Source organism: Chiloscyllium plagiosum, unplaced genomic scaffold (genome assembly GCF_037043375.1).
Source record: "Chiloscyllium plagiosum isolate Xiang-an unplaced genomic scaffold, Cpla_swu_hap1 HiC_scaffold_4, whole genome shotgun sequence".
In the NCBI taxonomy this organism is placed as follows: Eukaryota; Metazoa; Chordata; class Chondrichthyes; order Orectolobiformes; family Hemiscylliidae; genus Chiloscyllium; species Chiloscyllium plagiosum.
This window is the reverse complement of record NW_028270142.1, coordinates 127,738,339-127,762,445: the sequence shown is the minus strand read 5'-3', so window position 1 is coordinate 127,762,445 and position 24,107 is coordinate 127,738,339. Positions and strand designations below refer to the sequence as shown.

Genomic DNA, 24,107 nt, shown 5'->3' with positions numbered 1-24,107 from the left:
ATGAATATTAATGTCATGAAAAATATCAGGTTGTTTAGAAAACTTAAATCTCTCAGTCATAGAGTCAGAAGTACAGCATGCAAACAGACCCTTCAGTCCAACCTGTCCATGCCGACCAGATATCCCAACGCAATCTAGTCCTACCTGCCAGCACCCGGCCCATATCCCTCCAAATCCCGAATATGAATTTAGTGATTTTGTATGCAAGTATATCTAGTAGGAAAAAGCCTTTGGTAGACAAGATATTTCAGTCACCTTAAACAAACAACACAAACATCCTTGATTCACCAATACTACAGTGGAATACTTAAATGAACACAATGAAATAGCACCACCATATACCTTAGGGGGCCACTGAATGACAGAGTGCAAAGCTACTTCATTACACTGCCTTGCCAGGAAGTAAAATAGAACCAAAATAACTAATTTTCCATTCTACAGAACATGTAGCTTGCTCAAACATTGTTCCATCTCATTACATGCTATGCCAAATCGTTGTGTATTAACTAATTTTCTGCTAAGTTCAGGAATTAAGATGTGCACACCAAGGCCCCTTTAACCTTCAACCTCCCCAATACATTACCATGCACTTTTCTTGGTTGAAATCCATTTGCCACTTATCGAGCCATACAGCTTACAGTTGCCTTCTCTTTCAACCTAGAGAAGAAAGTGAGGACTGCAGATGGAGATCAGAGCTGAAAATGTGTTGCTGGAAAAGTGCAGCAGGTCAGGCAGCATCCAAGGAACAGGAGAATCGACGTTTCGGGCATAAGCCCTTCTTCAGGAATCCTGCTGCGCTTTTCCAGCAACACGTTTTCAGCTCTTTCTCTTTCAACCTACCACATCTACGCTAACCAAACACCAAACTACACGAATCTCATCACCTGCATTTGGTCGACAGCCTATGCCCAAGAATTGTAATTACTCACCCAGATGCTGTTATAGGGTTTCCCCCTTATCCTCACCTCCCATCCCACCAGGATCTACATCAATATCCATATGATCATTAGTTGCCATTTCCATCAACCTCAGCAGGACATCATATATTCCCCTCACCTCCCTTGTCAGCCTCCCACAAGCACTGTTCCCTCTCAGACACCCTGGTCCATTCGTCCTTTACTCCCACCATGTCCCCACAGCACCTTCTCCTGAAACCGAAGAAGCTGTAGGACCTGCCTGTTTATTTCCTCCCTCCTCACCATCCAAGGCCCCAAACTTCCATGTGAAGCAGTGTTTTACCTATTCACTTAATCCAGTCTACTGTATTTGGTGCTTACAACAGTCTCCTCTATATTGGGGAAACAAAACCCAGACTGGGTGACAGCTTTGTAGCACACCTGCTCTCTACTTAAAAAAAAAACAGTTTACAGTTGCCTGCCACTTCAACACACGTTCCCAAGCCAACATGTGTCTTAGGCTTGTTTCAGTGTTCCAAGGCTCAGCGCAAGCTGGAAGAATACCATCTCATTTCCTGCTTGGAAACTTTGCAGCCTTCTGGACTTAATATCGAATTCAACAATTTTAGGGCTTGAGCACCTTCTCCCATTTCCTTAGCCCAACCCCAACATTAAGCCTTGTCATCACATGGGCTTCTACCACACAATCCATTACTAGCTACTAATAGCCCACATCAGCAGCTATTCATTCTCCCAGGCTGACTTTTACCCACCCCTTCGTTTGTCCAACTGTTTCACTTTGGACTTTATCTCCATCTATCATTTACCATTTCCCTCTATATTTATAAAATATTTGGGCTATTTAAAATCCATAGGATATATAGATCCATACAACTAGCAGGGCTCAAACAGAAAAAAGTGACACTCAGGAAAGTATGTCAGCACATTAAGCATTTGTTTCAGCTGAAAGCCTACAGAGATCTCTTCTAGGAGAGAAGATAGATTAAAAGTGATCCACCAAGGCAAACTTAGAGAACATTTGACAACAAATAAAAGCATGGCCTACATGACAGGTGTCCTGGGAGCAGTAATTACAAAGGGCAGCAAAAAACAGATCACAATATGTCCCAAAATTACACTTCTCACCTATTCCCTCACTAGGATTGAAATGCACACAGGAAGGACAAATTTTTATAGCATCCTACAACAGATAGCAAGTTTTTTTTTAAGAAACTGAAATGCATTGATTTGAAGTAAACAAGCACAAAAAAAAAGCTGACTTTTGTTACCTCAAATGATCCTAAAACCATTTAGCAGTCCATTAAATATTTTTGAAGTCTGGCCACTGCTGACTGCTGGGCTTCCTGCAGTGCAAGATGCTTATAGCAAGCGCCCAGAAACAGCAATCTGATATATTGGAGGGGAGTGGGATGCAGAATAGAAAAACAGGCAGATTTTTATTCAACTAAGTAATAAGTATTGGCAAAGACACAACACACTTCAATAATGCCCTATGCTCTTCCATCCCTTCAAAAAGGGAAGCATTCTCAAAATATTACTGACAGGTTATTTACTCGTCTTGAGTAACACAAACCCACAATCTTGTGACTCAGATCAGTGGTACTAACGCTGCAAAGTTCCACCAATACCAAAAGAGCTGACATTCATCTTTGTATAATAGGTTTTGGCCTCAAAACAAGCTGAAATTTAAAAGACCAGTCAGAACTTATTGCCAAAGTCTCTTCTATCCATTTGCAGACTGGGTTTCACTGGCAGGGTAATATTAATTGTTTAGAAATTTACATCTGAAGTGAAGGGTGGTGCGTTCTGAGAAACAGTGGTTTGTTAAGCCACTTCAGAGTACAGTTAATTCAACCATTATGGTGTGGCCAAGGAGCAAAGGTTTTCACCCAACTTTAAATCTCAAGAAATAAAATATATGGAACAGCAAAAATACAAGTATTATGCGGATTCTTGTGCCATATATTACTGGATCATATTGACAACCCACTTAAAACACTACTCCAATACATTTGCCCAGAGCTTATATGGATTGCAGAAAGAAAACTAGGTTGTAAATCTTTCTACAGCTCGTCTCTACAGGATGCATGAGGGTTGGTGTGGGCTCGAAGGGCCAAATGGCCCACTTCCACCTGTGGGTAAAGATTCTACGTTGATGCTTTTCTAATTAGTTTGTCTTAGTGTGCATTCTGAAGGGTGCTTTATTCCATAAGCTACGTTATTGAACTGCTTGGGATGAACCTTGACAAAAACAAAGGCATCCCCTTCAAAATGTCATGTGTTGAGCAGACAGTGGAAGCTCCAGTTTTGAGAGAAGAATCAGACAAAGGCAGCATTACCAGTCAAACTATCTTAGTGCTCATCTGAAGATTCTGGTTAAGAACTATCAAATTACAGAGTCTCTCAGTAATCCAGTCAACAAGCTCTGCCACTATGAAGCCTCTAGAACAATGTGCAGACCACTGCCCAATTGTTTTGGTTCTGTAGTCAAGAGCACTTAAATCCTATCCCTCAAAGGAAAGTTAACATTATCCAATGAATGGAACATTTTGTGACAACAAGCACAGATCTATTTTTTGCAGAACTAGTGAAAGAACTCACATGAAATGTCACTACTTGTTTGCATACAACTTAACAGCTTCACGCTGTTAGACAAAGTGACTAAGCATAACTTTCTCTCCTTTTTCTAGAGATCGTATGGTCTCTTTGTGGGCATGGCTTACCTTCAATCTCCAGTTAAAAAGAGAAGTGGCTCAGGTGAATGCTGTAACATACGAACAGGGCACAGACCACACTTATTACAAAGAGTAACAAATGGCCAGGCTCTTACCCACAGTAGAGCAGTGTCACCTCCACATATCCATTTGGCTTGATTTTAGTTAAAACTTGTCCTAATTTTTGGCACATTCTCTAGCCCTTCTGGACCACATCATCTTCCAGCAGTCTGAACAGATGGTAACAGGAACACCACCAGTCAAGTTCACTTCCAAACAAATCTCACTTTTGCCAATTTGTGCTAACTAGTTCAAGGACTGGTTGTAGATATTTAGTTTGCACCATTGATTGAAAGTGCAGCCCTTGTCTGTATAACAGTTAGATCCAATTGTCAATTCCCTCCAAAGTACCATTTAGGAGGACATATCCTTCATCTGGGTCCATAATATTCTGTCAATGGTTAAGTTGGTGAGGTAGGCAGCTGCTTTCCTGGCTCATTCATATGCAATTAAATCCCCAATTAACCCAAAACTAATAATCATCCTTCTTCTGGATACAAACCATGTCTTTCAGAATGGTTTACCGACTTGACCCGTTTAGCAACTATATTTAACATGGATTACAAAATTCTGTCCAATTTTCAATTGCTTCAGTTCTTTTCTCTGAAGCATGATGTTTTGAGCCATGGACTCTGATGAACCAGAGCATAAAACAATTCTGACCAAGGGTCATTAGACAAATCATTAACTATTTTTTCTCCAGATGGTGGCAGGCCTTCTGAGCAAGCCCAACACTTTTGTTTGAGCATAGCAAAGTACACTTGTCAGTTTGGACCAATCCCGTTTCAGAACAGAATACAAAAATCAGGGGATAAACCATTGCTTCTGAGATGAAAATGTGTTGCTGGTAAAGCACAGCAGGTCAGGCAGCATCCAAGGAACAGGAGAATCGACGTTTCGGGCATGAGCCCATTCCTGAAGAAGGGCTTATGCCCGAAACGTCGATTCTCCTGTTCCTTGGATGCTGCCTGACCTGCTGTGCTTTACCAGCAACACATTTTCAGCTCTGATCTCCAGCATCTGCAGACCTCACTTTCTCCTCATTGCTTCTGAGAATCTTACTTGCTTAAAGGACTTCATAATCTTTATTAGCTTCCACAGACTTTGTAACTTGAAATCAATTAATACATGCATACGCACCAGAATATAATTAGATGCAGGAACAAAACTACAGCCAACATTACTGGTTGTCAAATTCACAGTCCATAGTCAAACAACAGCTTGGTGGTAAGTAGCTGCCTATCTTAAGTTTCTTTTCAAAAAAGTTAGGAGGCTGCAGTCAGCAGGGAATGGTTTGCTACAGAGTAGACACACTCCCACTTGCAAAAAAAGAATGGCAAAGAGAATAGCTGTTTGGGTGATAGGCAAAAGGGACAAAGACAAAAATAAAAGAAAAATAGCCCAAGAATATAAATGGAATATTAAAATACTCCACAAGATAGCAAAGTATGGCCACAGATGCCACGATCAACTGACTATTGCGGCATTTTTATCTCCACTAATTGATTTCCAGCATTCACTGCATTTTGCTTTAGGCTTATGATGAATGCCAGGTACAAGAATAGGTTAGCATTGTGACGTAGAGTGTAGGATTTATATACTTCATTTGTTGCAAGTTTTCTTGCTATTTAGTTAAAACTTGAGCTTTCTGCACACCTTAAGTTACTAATATCTTTAGATATTTCTATAGCCACCGATTTATTTGACAATTTGAGGCCTAGTTTTAGACTGAATGAGTTTAGTGCACTTAGATTATTTACCTTGCTGTGTCACAATACAATGGGGCCTCAAAATTTATGAACAACTTCTGAAAGCTGCTTTTAAACTCAACAGAAACACCAGTAGCTTACAGAGGGAGACCTTTGATTTCAGTTTTACTATGATCTTGGGTAGTCCTGCAAAGTCCTTGGAATAGGATGGTTGTGTAGACCACTGCTCCTAGAAATTAAAGGATGAATAAACCAGATTTCCTTAGAGCATGGAATTAATATTGGTCCTTGATTAGAAGTGTTAGGATAAACTGAATTTACTAAACCTGAATACATTAGACCATAAGACAAGAGTGGAAGGCCATTCCGCCCATCAAGTCCACTCCGCCATTTAATCACTGTCGATGGGTGTTTAAATTCCACTTACCCGTACTTTTCACCGGAGCCCTTAATTCCTTCCGAGAACAAGAATTTATCAATCTCTGCCTTGAAGACATTCAACATCTCGGCTTCCACTGCACTCTGTGGCAACGAATTCCATAGGCCCACCACACCCTGGCTGAAGAAATGTCTCCTTATTTATGTTCTAAGTTGACATCCCCCTAATTTTAAGGCTATGCCCATGGGTCCTAGTCTCTCCACCTAACAGAAAACTTCCCAGCGTCCACCCTTTCTAAGCCATGCATTACCTTGTAAGTTTCTATTATATGTCTCCCCTCAACCTTCTAAATTCTAATTAATACAACCCTAGGATCCTCAGCCAATCATATATGAGGCATACCATTCCTGGGTTCATCAGATGAATAAGAGCTCCAGGGAAAGCTCTCTGTAGTTTCAGTTTAAACACTGAAATCACAAATGCCTTGAACTGATCAACATATTAACTACAGGAACTCTGGTGTAAGTAGTGTATGAGTGTTGCTTTTTGGGTCCTGTATCAGGTGTGTGCTTTGGATACAATGCAAATTTTCAATTTATAAGTGTTTTGAGTTAACAGGTTTATACTGGTGTTTAAAAATCTTTGAATTTTTATATTGACATAGATGGCTTAATTTATTCTATTTTGTTTTCATTGCATTGTGTTTAAAACTTTCACCTTGTTGTGAAATTTGTCAAAGTGCATGAGTATGTTTCCACAAGAGACCACTTTGTTAAAAAGAAAACAATCAAAATATAATCTATCAAACCAGGTTTGCTTCAGGAGCTGGGATCAAAAAAGAGAGAACAAATAATAAAACATTAATCTTAGGAAAAGTGTGTTGGTTAGAGACCAAGAAAAATGCTGCAGGTGTCACTAACCAGAATGCTATCAAAGCCACAGGGGGAAAAAAAAAGGAGACAGCAATGGAAATTGGGTGAAAAAAGTACTAAAGTTAACTGTCTTAAAAAGGAAACCAATTCCGATGTGGAGGTCACCACCTAAAAACGTTAACCGTTTCCCTCTCCATTGAGACTGCCAGACTTGAGTATTTCTTGCATTTTCTTGTTTTATTTCAATTTCCTCATCCACTTTTTTGCTTTTTGTGCTTAAAGTTAGCCACTTAACCTGAATGAGATGAGTCCTAGATAGCAAAGTTAACTAAGTTGGAAATTGCAGAATATTACAATCAGCCTTGAATAGAGGGATACCAAAGTGGGGAAGGGATCTCAAATGCTACTACATGCCTGTTCAAAAGAGGGAGGAAAGACAGAAAATGATTTTTAAAAAAGCATTTAAACAGGGCTCAACAAAACCATACTAAACCATTAATAGCATCTAGGAAACATGCAAGACTGAAAATCAGTATGTTGTTTTAGAATCAAGTTATTCTTTAAACAAAAACAAATATTGCAGATACTGGTGACATGGAAAAAATCAGTAAGTGTACAAACTTAACAGTTTTATCAGCATTGGTGCAGAGACTAAATTAATGCTTTGAGTCTGAAGTGATGCTTTGAGGTAGTTGAAAAATGACTTTTTCTAATGCTGTTGACAAAAGGGGAGAAGGTAGTAGAACAGATGGTAAAGGTTCCCAGAACAAAAGGACTGTTAACAGGAAATGTATAGATACAGAATATACTTAGTAACCCAACCTGACAGCCCAACGCAAAATTCCATAGGGTCAAGAAACTCCTTACCTGTGACCCCTTATTCAGAGACTATATCCTCTGATTCTAGACGGTTGAACAAAGGAGGAACTTTCTGCATCTATCCTGTAAAGTCCCTTAAGAATCTGGTGTTTCAATAAGGCCACCTCATTCTTCTGTAGTCCAATATGTACAGGTCAAATCTATTCAACCTCCCTTCAATTTAGTCCCTCTATAATCTGGTATCAGTTTAGTGATTATTCTGTGGATTGCCTCCAATGGGAGTACATTTTCCTTTAGATAAAAAGGGGCCCAAAACTGTTCACAGTAATCCAACTGTGGACTGACTAGAACTGTACAGTTTTAACAAAACCTCTAACTTTTATACTCCATTCTCTAAAATAAATGGTCAACATTCCACTTATCTTCTCTATTATTTGCTAAACTTGGATGCTGCCTTTGACAGATTCATGGATGAGGACACCCAAATCCTGGTTCTGTAGCTTTATTTAAATAACATTCATCTCCACTACTCTTCTAGCCAAAGTGCATAGCCTTTCATTTCCCCACATTATATTCAACCTGCCAGGTTTTGCATACTCAACCTGACTACACCTACTTCCTTCTCTTACACACCTTTTGTCAACAGTGCCAAAAACATCAATTTTTAATCCTCTAGTTCTAAAGAGGAGTCATATTGGATTCAAAGTGTTGATTGTTTCTCTCTTCACATGCTGCCATATTTGCTGAGTACCTCCAGTACATTTTTAAAAAACTTTCGTTACCAATACTTTTAAAGTTTTTTGATGTAAAGTGAATACAGGAATAATTTAGTTGATGTGTGCAAAGTCATAGTGGTTCTTTATAAAGCACTGTGGGACCTGGCCAGAAGTACTGTCAGTCCAGTTGCATGGAGTCATGGACAAATATAGAGATCAGGCATTCCAATGGCAAAAGGGTTGTTAACCCTTTTGATTTGAAAGGGTGTTGCTGGAAAAGCACAGGTCAGGCAGCATCCAAGGAACAGGAGAATCGACATTTCGGGCATAAGCCCCATTCCTGAAGGGCTTATGCCCGAAACGTCGATTCTCCTGTTTCTTGGACGCTGCCTGACCTGCTGTGCTTTTCCAGCAACACATTTTCAGTTCTGATCTCCAGCATCTGCAGTCCTCACTTTCTCCCCAACCCTTTTGATTTAAAAGGCAATGAGAAAAAGTACCTGAGAAGAGAGATTTTCTTCTGTTTAAAAACAGCAAATTATGCCAACCTGCTTGAAAAAGATGCTGGAAAAGAATTCAAAAACATGAACATTAAGCAACTGCATGCCAAAGGATTAAAAATTTCACATTCAGCATGTATCTTGGCTTAGGAGAAATAAAGATCTTGCTCCAAATTTGTATAAAATACAAGATATTCAATAGAGCACTTTTGATTTCAACTATATTTAATTCTTGTAGGAATGACAACTAAAGGCTAATAGTTGATATTTAGGGCACATGGCTGTCAAACGCAACACAACAACAAGTTGCTGCAAGTTATTGCTCATGTGGCCATAAGGATAAAACTGATCTATCCATTCATTTATCTCAGGGTTCATAATTCTGTATTGCAAGTGTACATAAACTGACTTTCAAAACTGGTGAAAAATAAAATCAAGATTGATTTCACTACTTAGTTAGCCATTTACAAAAAATGTTACCTTTTCATTTCTGTAATAGTTTACCAACAGGAAACTGAACCACAGCTCCTCTCTGCCCCATTACGTGGGAACATTGTCTCGGCTGACCAGCTTTTTTAGGACATTTTTAGGTTGAGAGAAACAGAAGCCATAGAGACAGAAATCAGTGCACTGGTACTACAGAGAGTAAATGTCATACCACATGGAAACAGACTGTTCAGTCCAACCAGTCCATGCTGACCATAACCCCAAACTAAACTAGTTTCACCTGCCTATGCGCAAAACTGCCAGCAACACCACAGAATTAATGAAAAAGCAAATACCACAGCTGTTGTCCATTAGCTGAACAGATTAAAACAAGCTTAAATATCAAAGCCGACATTAAATTTTAGAAATTCCATCTTCATTTATTCAAAGTGAAAGATAAAAATTACTTGGTCCATTTACTTGTAGTAAATATTTCCTGTAATTATCAAAAGCTATTTCACCAATATATAAACATTAAAGGCATATACTGTATACAGGTCATCCCAATGGTATTCTTTATACAGTTCCAAGCACAGAAAAGACAAGTATCCATTTTTTAAACTAGAATTAAAAAAATGAATTGCTCCAGGATAACAAAATAAGCTAAACTTCCCATTATCTAATGATCTTGAGTCCTAATGCTACAAGAACTTTTTTTTCCTTTTAACAGTCATGGTACACAATTTCACAACTGGTAATATAGTTTGTAGGCAACAAGAAAATATTATTCCAAATATTTGGGATTTCTGTACACAAGATTTCTATAACAGCTCATTTTTCTAGCACAAACATGGAAATCTTGAGCAATACTAATCCATCTTCTGAAGAACCTCTGTGGGTGTCTGAACTTTGATCGTGGACCACATGCCACCCTTAATTTGTGAACCTTTAAGCCAGTGGTTTGTTTGATGGATGGTTGACCAATGAAGCAAGAACAGTCTATCTAGAATCAGAATCTTAAATCAGCAATTTGTTAAAACCAAATCATAACTTGGCCCTCAAGCAGAATACAGGGAGTTAGTAAGCAAGTTAAAAATTAGGACCTCCTAAAAGGTAGTGATCTCAGGATTGATACAAGTGTCCTTTGCTAGGCAGAGTAGAATTAGCAGGATATATCAGATGACTATGTAGCTGAAGGGAGGGTGCTGGGGGAAATTTCAAACTCCCGTGATATAGGGATTGGCTCTGGAAAAGGTGGAACTAGTCGCACCTGAGCAGGACTGGAATGAATGTATTTTCGAATATCGTTGGGAGGGTTTAAACTAAACGGAAATCTGTATGGAAGACAGGAAAGAGGGAAACAAGGATAAAAACAAAAAGGGAAATGAATAGTGAGAGAATTCAAGGACATGAATCAAATAGGACAACAGTACAAAATAAAGAATATCAAACAGACAAGCCTTGTGTACTAATGAGCAGAGCATTCACATAAATTGGATGAATTAGTATCACAAAGGGATATAAACTGAATTGCTGTAGTGGGATAATGGAGACATGGCTACAGAGTGACGACGGATAGGAATTGAATATTCAAGCATATTCAGAACCTTCCAGCTCAACAAGCAAATTACATCCAGATAGTCAGTTTTTCAGGAAAAACAAACAAAGCAAAGGTGGGTTGCATTACTGGGTAAAGAACACATTAACACAACAGTAGGGATATTGGCTCCATTAAAGTGAAATTTGTTCTGATGGAGCTCAAACACCAAGGGACAGAAAAGGATAATAGAGTTTGTATATAAACCAAATTATAGAGATAACATTGCAGAAGGCATTAATGAGGAAATCAGAGATGCAAGCAAATGTTCAACGATAATTATGGATGACTTCAATTTGCATTTAGGTTGGGTAAATTAAATCAATAACGATGCCGTAAAGCACAAATTCCACAAGTGTTTATAGGATGGTTTTTCTGGATCAACACATTGAGGAATCAGCTACGGAATAGGCCATCTAGATTGGGCAGTATGTAATAAGAATAGAATAATTGTTAATCCATTGTTGCAAGGCTCCTTGGGGATGGGTGACCATAATATAATTGATGAATTCATTAAAACAGTGATGTGGTCGATCATTTGACTAGGGTCTCAAACTAAACAGTACAAAGGTATGAGGCAAGAGCTTGCTATAATAATTTGGTGAATGTTATTTAAGGGACGACAGTGACAAACATGGAAGAACTGTAATGATAGTTCATTTCTGTATGGTACAAAAATAAAATGGGAACGGTGGCCCAACTATGGCTAACAAGGGAAATTAGGGATAGTATTAGATCCACAGAAGTGGAACATTAATTGGCCAAATAAAGCAGCAGACCAGAGGACTGGAAGAAGTTTAGATTTCAAAGTATGAAAATGGATGAATTAAGGTGGGAAAACACAATAAGCTTGCAGGTAATACATAAACTGATTGCAAAGGTTCCTATGGATACGACATGACAAATTTATATCCGTTGCAATAGAAAAGGGCAAGCTATAATGGAGAAACAAAGAGATGGCAGACCAATTAAATGTAGATTTTGGTTCAGTCTTCGCAGAAGATGACAAGATAATGTCCCAAACATATTTGGGAAGTGTCTAGTTAGAGAGGGGATCTGAAGAAAATCACTATTAGAAATCAGCATTAAATAAAGGTATAACATTAGCCACCCTCCAGCACCTCACCCATGACTGTAGATGATACAAATATCTCTGCCAAGGGCCCCAGAATTTCTTCCCTAAATTCCCACATCATCCTGATCAGGTTCTGGAGATACATTCACCTTTGTTTTAAGGCCTCCTGCAACTCTTCTGTAATGCGCAGACTTTAAGACATCAACATTTCCCAGCCTCCTTTCTTTTTCCACTGTTAAAGACTGAAACTTCTGAGTAGCAACAAAGTAATTAATAATTATGTATTCATGTCAGATTACACTGATTATTCAAAGCAATGATTCAGTTTCACATCACTTTTGGTATATCATTACTTCTGTTGAAATACAGAAGATTGATAATTTTACTGCCTTGTAATCGCTGCTGACCTACAAAATTGATCTTTCAAAATTGTTTTGCTTATGGTAATAGACATTTTCCTCCTGTAGTTCAAGAAAGTAATTATGATTTGGAACAAAGTGGCAGTGATTTAATACTCGTACATTGGATTGATAAACAGTGTGACAGATCAAGTGCCAGTCAATAGTCATCCACAAACACCAAAGACATGCATTTTCTTATTCTGACCTGTCACATTGAGAATCTTATTCAAAAGCAGTAGCTCTCCGAACTTCAAAGAACCTAATGCATTCATCCTTTTTTCTAATCAAAAAACCTAAGGCTGGCATGAAGCTTTTAAATTATTTGAACTAATTGCTGATATAGTGGGGTACCACAAGGACCAGTGCTTAGACCAGAGTGATTGACAATATATGTCAATGATTTTTTTTTTTAGATTAGATTACTTAGTGTGGAAACAGACCCTTCGGCCCAACAAGACCACACCGCCCCGCCGAAGCGCAACCCACCCATACCCCTACATTTACCCCTTACCTAACATTACAGGCAATTTAGCATGGCCAATTCACCTGACCTGCACATCTTTGGACTGTGGGAGGAAACCGGAGCACCCGGAGGAAACCCACGCAGACACGGGGAGAACATGCAAACTCCACGGGAATTGAACCCGGGTCTCTAGCGCTGTGAGACAGCAGTGCTAACCACTGTGCCACCGTGCCGCCCGATTTGATGGAAGAAATATAAACATCTCAATTTGCAGTTGACTTAAAGGTTGATGGAACAATGAGCGGAGGAGAATAAAGAGATGTTCCAGTTTGAGTTGGAAAATTTGAATGACTGAACAAATGCATGGCCGATGCAGTATATTGTGGATAAATAAAAGGTTATCCTCTTTGGTAGCAAAAAGGAGGTAGATTAAGGGAGGGGTGAGTAGACCTGATGTCTTGTACACCAGTTGCTGAAAGCAAGCATGCAGTGAAAAGGCAAATGGCATGCTGGCCCCACAGAGGATTGAGTGCAGGAGCATAGATGTCTCACTGCAATTAAGAGTCAGATGTACAGCACGGAAACAGACGCTTTGGTCCAACTCATCCATGCCGACCAGATATCCCAACCCAATCTAGTCCCACCTGCCAGCACCTGGCCCAAGACCCTCCAACCCCTTCCTATTCATATACCCATCTAGGTGCCTCTTAAATGTTGCAATTGTACTAGCCTCCACCACTTCCTCTGGCAGCTCATTCCATACACGCACCACCCTCTATGAAAAGGTTGCCCTGTAGGTCTCATCTTTGCCATCTCACCCTAAACCTACACCCTCTAGTTCTGGACTCCCTCCACTCCAGGGAAAAGACTTTGTCCATTTATCCTGTGCATGTCCCTCATGATTTTATAAATCTCGAAGGTCACCCCTCAGCCTCAGACGCTCCAGGTAAAACAGCCCCAGCCTATTCAACCTCTCCCTATAGCTCAGACCCTCCAACCCTGGCAACATCCTTGTAAATGTTTTCTGAACCCTTTCAAGTTTCACAACATCTTTCCGATAGGAAGGAGACCAGAATTGCACGCAATATTCCAACAGTGGCCTAACCAATGTCCTGTACAACCACATGACCTCCCAACTCCTGTACTCAATACTCTTACCAATAAAGGAAAGCATACCAAATGCCTTCTTCACTATCCTACCTATCTGTGACTTCACTTTCAAGGAGAATGAACCTGCGCTCCAAGGTTTGTTCAAAAACACTCCCTTACCATTAAGGTGTACAAGTCCTGCTAAGATTTGCTTTCCCAAAATGCAGCACCTCATTTGATCAAAATAAAACTCCATCTGCCACTTCTCAGCCCATTGGTCCATCTGATCAAGATCCCGTTGTAATCTGAGACAAGTTGGTGCAGTGGACAGCAAAGAAGGTTGTGTCATCTGCGAACTCTTAACTATACCTCTTATGCTCACATTCAAATCATTTATATAAAATGATAAAAAATAGTGGATCCAGCACCAATCCTCGCGGCACTCCACGGGTCACAGGCCTCTAGTCTGAAAACAACACTCCACCACCCTCTCTTCTACCTTTGAGCCAGTTCTATATCCAAATAGCTAATTCTCCCTGTATTCCGTGAGATCTAACCTTGCTCACCAGTCTCCCATTGGGAACCTTGTCGAACGCCTTATGCATATAGATCATGTCCACTTTCTGCCCTCGTCAATCCTCTTACTTATTCAAAAAACTCAATCAAGTTTGAGAGACATGATTTCCCACGCACAAAGCCATGTTGACTATCCCTAATCAGTCCTTGCCTTTCCAAATACATGTGCATCCAGTCTCTCAAGATTCCCTCCAACATCTTGCCCACCACAGACTCGCTGGTCTATAGTTCCCTGGCTTGTCCCTACCACTTTTCTTAAACAGTGGCACCACGTTAGCCAACTTCCAATATCCCAGCACCTCACCTGTGACTATCGATGATACAAATATCTCAGCAAGTGACCCAGCAAGCACTCCCACTGAATTCGAGGGTCCACCTGATCAGGTCCTGGGGATTTATCCACTTTTACGTGTTTCAAGACATCCAGCACTTCCTCCTCTGTAATATGGACATTTTGCAAGATGTCACCATCTATTTCCCTACATTCTATATCCTCCATGTCCTTTTCCTCAGTAAATACTGATGCAAAGGACTCGTTTAGTATGTCCCCCATCTCCTGCCGCTCCACACAAAGACCACCTTGATTTTTGAGTGGCCCTATTCTCTCCTTAGTTACCCTTTTGTGATTAATGTATTTGTAAAAATGCTTTGGATTCTCCTCAACTATTTGCCAAAATTATCCTGATTTCTCTCAAGTATACTCCTACTGCCTTTATACTCTAAAGGAGTCACTCGATTTATCCTATCTATACCTGACATCTGCTTCCTTCTTAACCAAACCCTCAATTTCGTTAGTCATCCAGCATTCCTTATACCTACCAGCTTTTCCTTTCACCTTAACAGGAATATACTTTCTCTGGTCACTCATTATCTCATTTCTGAAGGCTTTCCATTTTCCAACTAACCCTTGACCTGCAAACATTGCCCCCTATCAGCTTTTGAAAGTTTTTGCCTAATACCATCAAAAGTGACCTTCCTCCAATTTAGAACTTCAACTGTTAGATCTGGTCCATCCTTTTCCATCACTATTTTAAAAATAATGGAATTATGATCGCTGGCCCCAAAGTGCTCCCCCACTAATCTCAGCTACCTGCCCTGCCTTATTTTCCAAGAGGAGGTCAGGTTTTGCACCTTCTCTAGTAGGTACATCCACATACGAATCACAAAATTTGCTTGTACACTCAAATTCCTCGCCATCTAAACCTTAACACTATGGCAGCCCCAGTTTATGTTTGGAAAGTTAAATTCCCCACCATAACCACCATATTATTCTTACAGATAGCGGAGATCTCCCTACAAGTTTGTTCCTCAATTTCCCTCTGACTATTAGGGGGTCTATAATACAATCCCAATAAGGTGATCATCCCTTTCTTATTTCTCAGTTCCACCCAAATAACTTCCCTGAATGTATTTCTGGGAATATCCTTCCTCAGTACAGCTATAATGCTATCCCTTATCAAAAAGGTCACTTCCCCTCCTCTCTCGCCTCCCTTTCTATCCTTCCTGTAGCATTTGTATCCTGGAACAAAGCTGCCAGTCCTGTCCATCCCTGAGCCAGGTTTATGTAATTGCTATGATACCCCAGTCCCATGTTCCCAACCATGCCCAGAGTTCATCTGCCTTCCCTGTTAGGCCTCTTGCATTGAAATAAATGCAATTTAATTTCTCAGTCCTACCTTGTTCTCTACTTTGTCCCTGCCTGTTTGACTCCCCTTTGTTCTCAACTGTACCAGTCTCGGATTGAAATCTTTCCTTGTACAGGCCTTGGTGAGAACATACTTGGAGTAGTGTGTAAGTTTGGCACTTTACCTGAAGGAGGGCGGTTGATCTATGGAGCACAAGTGAAGTTTACAAAACTGATTGCTGGGATGACAGGACTGTCACGAGACTATTTCTGTTCGGACTATATTCACTTGAGTCTGAGTGGGGGGAAGGAGGAGGAAAAATCTCAAACTTGTAAAACACAGGAAGGATGTTCTCAAATGGTAAGGAAGTCCTGAACAAGGGATCACAGTATAAAGAAAAGCGTAGACTATTTACAACTGAGAGGATTGAATTCTCTGCCACACAAAACAACTGAAGTCAAAACAGTGAATACTTTGAAGAATGAGTTAGACAGAGTCATAGTCAGAGATGTACAGCATGGAAACAGACCCTTCGGTCCAACCTGTCCATACCGACCAAATATCCCAACCCAATCTAGTTCTACCTGCCAGCATCCGCCCCATATCCCTCCAAACCGTTCCTATTCATATACACATCCAAATGCCTCAAATGTTGCAATTGTACCAGCCTCCACCACATCCTCTGGCAACTCATTCTATACATGTACCACCTACTGCATGAAAAAGTTGCCCCTTAGGTCCCTTTTATATCTTTCCCCTCTCACCCTAAACATATGCCCTCGAGTTCTGGACTCCCCGACCCCAGGGGAAAAAACTTTGCCTATTTATCCTATCCATGCCCCTCAATTTTGTAAACCTCTATATGGTCACCCCGCAGCCTCCAACACTCCAGGAAAAACAGTCCCAGCCTGTTCAGCCTCTCCCTGTAGCTCAAATCCTCCACCCTGGCAACATTCTTCTAAATCTTTTCTGAACCCTTTCAAGTTTCACAACATCTTTCCAATAGGAAGGAGACCAGAATTGCACGCAATATTCCAACAGTGGCCTAACCAATGTCCTGTACAGCCAGGGAATCAAAGATCATAAGAAGCAAACAAGGTTGGATGATCAGAGTGAATGGCAGAGCAAGTTAAAAGGGCTTATTGCACTATTCCTATTTCTTTGTTTCTACCTAGGTAACCCAAGACGAATATTTTAGTTGACCATGTTAATTAAGGTTGAACACCAAGTGCTTGAGTATTAATCCATAACATCCAGGTTACTGCCGAGGGAATGGGATCACATTTCAATATGACAAATTTGAATTCATTACAAATTGGAATTTAAAGTTCACCTAATGGTAACCATATAGCCACTGTCAATTGTTTTTTAAAAAAAACCATCTAGATTACTAATGCCCTTTAGGGAAGGAAATCCTTAGCTGATCTGATTTGCAATAAGTTCCAGCCCCACAACAATAAGGTCTACTGAGCTGCCTTTTGGGCAATAATTGCCAACCTTACCAATGACCCTCATCTCAAATTTTTAAAATTCACACAACATTAAAGTATGGTACATACTCTATATTGAGAAATGTTTGAAATTGCTAGTGAGAATCATGGATACAATGCAACTTGAGTGCCATCTGAGTGTCTGATGTTCAAAATTTCAATTGTGAATGCTGAAGGCAATTATGCAGAACACATGAGGAAGAGTTTGAAAAAAATACAAAAGTAGACATGAATCAGGCAATTATACACCTGTTTAGAAACCTAAAGATTTAAGGCAAACAGTCTGAGGCAGATTGAATGAGAAAGATTGAGGCACAAAGGTTGAACAAAGAGGATGATGATCACATTTCCCGTTCAGAATGAGTAAGGTAAAAATCAGAAGATCATAGCCATAATGAAGATTTTAAAATTTAACATTCATATGACTGATCTGTACACATTTGAAAAGATCAGCAATTTAGTCAGCAATTGCTATTCATCACTGAAACAGAACTTGGACTCGGCAATTTCAAAATTTATGGACACCAAATTTCCTGAGGGGGCAGAGAGAGACAATATAATTAATACTGAATAAGTTAACAAACGATGTTAAAATAGCAGAAGCAATGTGCAATTGGCAAATGATTTTCAACATCAGAAGCTGAATTAATTAGTTTTTGCAGAATATAAAAAATGAAACAAATACCTTGCAGGACAAGATATATATGTTAAAAATATATAGATTCAATAATCAAAGCAGCATCGGCTTACATCTGCAATACAAAAAGCACCAGGCTCATTTCTAGAAAGAGACAGACCTGAAAAGTAGAAGTGTTCAAACTTATAAAGAGGCTTTGTTGAACTAGATGTATTCTGCATATTATGTAAAAGACAAAAGAGGCTAAAAGTGTTTTACAAAAATGACTAAGATGACATATGTGATCAAAGATTGTACTTTCAACTGCATATCTGTGCACAAAAATCCCTTTTCACTGCTAAGGCAATTAACATTCTTGCTTTTCAATTTCCTCTTTATATTCTTATTTCCAAAATTACTTTGCAATTTAAATATTGCTGAAAGTCACATTTTGTCAAATGCTCATCAGGAGAATTGGCAAATACCAATATACTGGAAATCACTGTTTATTGGTTGGCAAGTTGACAATTGGTAAAGGCACTGCTGTACATTCACTGCAGCACAAAGCCATGCTGCATGATAATGGTCATCCTGTGCATTTGGTCCTGAAAAATGAAATTACTTCATTACCTCAAGTGTTTGAGCAACAGGTGAAGCTAGCTGTTTCACACTTAATATGCAGTAGCCAGATGAGCAGTGTTCATCACTAACAGGATGCTGCAAACTATTGAGTTGGAACAGGCAGAGTGCATATACACATGTTCAGTGTGCCCCACTAATCCTAACTGACAATCCTAATTAGATGTCAATCCTTTATGCTCAGAATTAATGGCAAATATTGTCCAATCGTGGAATCAAATCTAAGATTGGACACTTGTGAATTTTGCAAGCTTGAGCCGATTAGGAACGTCAGCACCAAGCTTGTTGAAAGCAGGTAAAGCAATATGCTTTTTAATATGACCCATTAATCTTTTGGATATATGGCCTACATGTCAAGTATTATACTGACACACTGATAGGCAGTACTTCTGTGACTTGATGACAACATCCAGTTAGGTGACAATTATTTTAGGTAGCAACATTGTGTTCCTGCTGAATTTAAAGCAGCATGAAATAGCCTGTATTAATTTTCCTACTTTACCCAATTTTATAATTTCCCTTAAATATTTTATTTAAGTTTAAAATTTCAGTTAACTCCAAGTATATCTGAGTGAACTCAATGCTTTATTAAGTATACTTAGAGTCAGATGTACAGCATAGAAACAGACCCGTCAGTCCAACTCGTCCACACTGACCAGATATCCTAATCTAGTCCCATTTGCCAGCACTTAGCATTTGCATTGAAATGTGCTGACTTACATGACCATTTGCCAATTTTTTTTTTTACTTAATCTAGTCATGGCCCTTCTCAATACAAGAACTTTAAAATGCTCAAAGGCAGTGTAAGCTGCCAACTACAGTAGGTCTTAAACCTACTGACAGACATCAAGTGCTTCCTCCCCAAGGGAACCAAACATGGACATAACCACGAAAGAGAGACAGTTGGTAACTGACCCTCAAAACCAGCCCATGCTCCTGCTTTCTCCCTGTAACCCTTTATCCTCAAATGAAAAACCTATATCTCAATCTTAAAAATACTCAATGACCTGGCTGCCACAGCCTTCTGTGACAATGAATTCCATAGATTCACCACTCTGACAGAAGACATTTCTCCTGATCACTGTTCTTAAAAAAGCCTTCTCTTTACTAAGGCTGTGCCCTCGAGTCCTAGTCACTCCCATCAATGGAAACATCTTCCTAACGTCCACTCTGTCCAGTATCCTGTAAGTTTCAATTAGGACCCCCTCATCCTTCTAAACGCCAAGTGTGGACCCGGAGTTGCCTTACATTCCTCATATGTTAAGCCCTTCATTCCTGGGATCATTCTCATGAACCTCCTCTGGAGCCGCTCCAGAGCCAGTACATTCTTCCTGAGGCATGGGGCCGAAAATTGCTCACAATACTCTAAATGTGGCCTGACCGGAGCTTTATAAAGCTCAAAAGTACATTCCTACTTCTCAAAATAAATGCCAACAATAAATGCAGCACAGTGCCTCAGTGGATAGTACTGCTGCCTCAGTGCCAGGGACTGAGGTTTGATTCCAGCCTCTGGCAACTGTTTGAAGTCTGCACATTCTCAGTTTCTGCACAGGGTTTGTCCCAAAGTCCAAAGATGTACAGGCTAGGTGAATTGGCCAAGCTAAATTGCCCCTGATGTTTAGGTGCATTAGTCAAGGGAAATAAAAGAAATAGGTTAGCAGAATGGGTCTAGGTTGGATACTCTTCAGAGAGTCAGTGTGGACTTGTCAGGCCAAATAGCCTGTTTTCACACTGTAGGGATTCTATGACCAAGTCTATTTATCCACCTAACTAGCGACTCAACCTGCAAGTTTAGCTTAAGAGAATCCTGGAATAGAATTACCAAGGCCCTTTGCACTTCAGATTTCTGAATTTCCTCCCCATTTAGAAAATAGCCCATGTTTCTATTCTCCTTACCAAAATGCATGACTTCACACTTCCCCACATTGTATTCCATCTGCCACTTCTTTGCCCTCTCCTAACCTGTGAATAATTCTGTAGCTGTCCCATCTCCTCAATATTACCTGGCTCTCTACCTATTTTTGTATCATCTGCAAATTTATCCAGAATGCACTAAGTTCCTTTATCAAGATCATGAATGTTGAGTGAAAAGTTGTGGTCCCAACACTGACTGCCATTCTGAAGGGGACTCTTATCCCCACTCCCTGCTTTCTGCCAGACAAACTTATATCCATTCTAGTACCTTGCCTCTAACACGATGGGTCCTTGTCTTACTCAGCAGTCTCCTGTGCAGCACCTTATCAAAGGCCTTTTGGAAGTCCAGGTAATCAGCACCCATTGGCTCTCCTTGGTCTAATCTGCTTGTTACTACCTCAAAAGACATTTAACAGATTTATCAGGCATGACCTGTCCTTGATGAAACCCATGCTGACTTCATTCTATTTTACCATGCACTTCCAAGTATTCAGAAATGTCAGTAGTTAATTTACATTTGCTTACCCCACTGCCATTCAATCCACACCATTCAATTTTTTTTATTGAATGGTTAAAAGTGCAACTTTCACATCACACCTGAAATGAATTCAGCCAAAAGTTTAGAAACACTAATCTTGCTGGCTGTTAAAAGACACTTGCATTTAATCTTAGATCTATGGCTCCATATTCTTAGTCCTTCGACTTCCCATCCCCAATATCTTATATTTTCATCATTTTAAAAACAATAATACTCAATCTGTATTGTGCCAAGCAATCTGGAAAACAATGAGAAAAAAAGAACAAGCTCAAGGTCATGCTTGTAGAATGATAGCTTTCCAAATGCCACATTCTGCATTTGGTCTCCCCAGTTCCCCAATGTACAAAACTAACTGAGCCGTATATTAAATGTGAGGACTCTACAGTGGGTGAGAACACGAAATGCAGTACAAGACAATACTGCACTAAAATGCTAGTGTAGATTGCACGCTCAAATTCTGGGATGGGAAATGAACAAACAAGCTTGATTTGGAGGCAAGATAACCAAATAAGCTAAGCCAATATTAGAAATGCTAAGAAAAACTGAAGATTAGGAAATTTCAGTTGTACAGCACAGAAACAGACCCTTTGGACCAATGTGTCCATACCAACCACCTATTCTACATAAATCTAGTTCCATTTTCCAGCATTTGGCCCTTAGCCCTTTGAACCCCTCCTATCCATGTACCCATCCAGATGCCTTTTAAATATTGTAATTGTACCAGGATCCAGCACTTCCTTTCGCAGCTTATTCCATACACACCAATTCTGCGAGAGAAAGCTGCCCCTCCGGTTCCTTTTAAATCTTTCCCTGTCAACTTAAACCTTTGTGCTCCAGTTTTGGGCTCCCCTACCTTGGGAAAGAGAGCTTGGCTATTCACCTTATCCATACTCTTGAATTTCTAAATGTCTGCCTCTGACACTCCAGGGAAAATAGCCCCAGCCCATTCAGCCGCTCCCCAAGGCTTACACCCCCCAACCGCAGCAATACACTTGTTCATCTTTTCATCACACTTGAATTATCAAATCTGAAATAAAACAGTGCGCCCATTAACAGCATGCCTCAAACAAAAAAAAATTAATGTTCTTGAAAAGGATTCTTCAGTAGAATCACTCAAAACTTTGCCGATCTGCATCTTTCAGGTGCAAACTGAATATTACCTCCTTGGAGTAAAATACAGTTGTTTTTCTAAATACTTCAATGGTTGAAACTTTCATGCAGTCCTACATGGCTCTAAAATTTGCCTTTGAGAAAATAATTTTGCTCAATTAATTCCGGTTATGTATGTCCCCACTGAAGATTGCCCAAGAAAGGTTCAGCTATACAAATACATTCCTATTGAATTTACATTTGAATCTATTTACATTGCATTCTTCAAAGATTTAGTATGGGAACTGCCTTAAGCAAGAATAAAAAAGCAAAATCAATTTTAATTAAATCAAATAATTTATTGTTAATATCAATACTTACCAGAAGAAAGTGATTCACAGTTTTTGGATCATTTGTAGGCAAAAGCTTCAGGAATGTAATTTTGTGATGAAATAGTGACTATTCATCTGAATCAACAGGTACAATGAAACCCTTGTGCTCCTTTCTGCAAAGCAGTTCCACATTTCAGGAAACACTAAATATCTGTTCAGTATAACACATCCAAAACACTAATGCAAATTCCTAAAAAAAGCTTCCAACCTTATTCAGGCAGCAACCAAAAATATGCAATTGGTTACAACATACTAATTAAGTGCAGCCACATTAAAAATATATCTAAACATTTTCTTAAATCAATCCAATCTAGTCAGAAAGTAATATTGATTCTCTTTTGTTCTGCAAAATCCAATGTTAAGTTAAAGACATGAAATTAACTTATTTAAAAACATCACCTATTAGACACTGCCTATTCGTCCTTAAAAGCACTGAAATATATATCACCCCAATAGTACTCACTGCAATTAAAGATAATAGAAAATTATATATTTCACTTGCATAATTGTGCATCTCACCTTCAGTAAAGTCCAGATTTAAAAATAATCTGAAGTCACAGCCTGTTGTGGTTGCTAGGTCAAAAAGACTTGAAAGCAGTGAAGCTAGTCACCGATAGTAAATGATCATGCGACCGTGAATGTGATATTATGCAATCGTATTCTGACCTTTATGGCTGAACGATTTGGAATTGGGTTAAACTAATGTGACACAAATAATGCGGGGAATTGGCGAGGCTCAACTGATCGCTTAAGGCAGCATTTAAAAACACACGCTATTTAATAATCGCATTTTATTAAGCTGTATTCACATTTTACGAAATAGGTGCAATTATGCTTTTTCTAGTTTCAAAAGGCACTCCTTGCCAACATTTCTTATTGTCATTTCCATTTCAGGAGACAAAAACATATTAGCTACGAAATCTCCAGACTCTGACGATGGGCAATAAGAGTTTCACTCAGCGTCATGACAAGGAAATTAACGCAAGGGTTTCTTACAAAAATATACAAGGTCCGGTACCAAGTTACGAAACCGCATTTTAACAGGTTGAAAGGCACAAAATTCATATAAGCGTGTCAGAAAGTATGACAACAAACCCGAACAAAACCTATCATCTGGGCTCAGGTATCCAAATAGATGGGAAGGGCGAGAACAGTAACAATTAGCAAAAACAAACTGGAGCCTTTTACTATAGCTTTGGCTAGCAAATAATCCAGATGATTGTGCTGTGTCTGGGATCATGTTTCAATTGTAAACTCGTCGTGCCCAACATAAACTGTGACAGGCGCAAGAGTTCATTGAAAAGCCTGCAATACATTTGTAGAGTTTACAAACAGAACGCCTGTTCCAAATCCATCACCCATACAGTCGGCAAAGACATTTAACCACTTCCAGACGCGTAGCTGAACAACTCGTTTTAAAAACAATACAGTGATAATAATAAAGACATTTGCACGGGGTTCATCCACCTGCCCCATTGCGGTCCTCAACCC

At 39.5% G+C, this 24,107-nt stretch overlaps 1 protein-coding gene across 4 annotated transcripts in view; it reads right to left on the bottom strand.

Moving 5' to 3' along the window:
- Positions 1 to 24,107, bottom strand: part of slc45a4a (solute carrier family 45 member 4a) — a 75,226-nt gene that overhangs the window by 50,631 nt on the left and 488 nt on the right. The window contains exon 1 of one of the 4 annotated variants that reach the window (XM_087986637.1): positions 23,136 to 23,344. The exons of 2 other annotated variants lie outside the window; for them this stretch is intronic. The gene's annotated coding sequence lies outside the window, so the exon portion shown is untranslated. Of the gene's footprint in view, positions 1 to 22,605; positions 22,730 to 23,135; positions 23,345 to 24,107 lie in introns of those variants that run through there. One more of the 4 variants, XM_087986638.1, reaches the window with a different exon arrangement.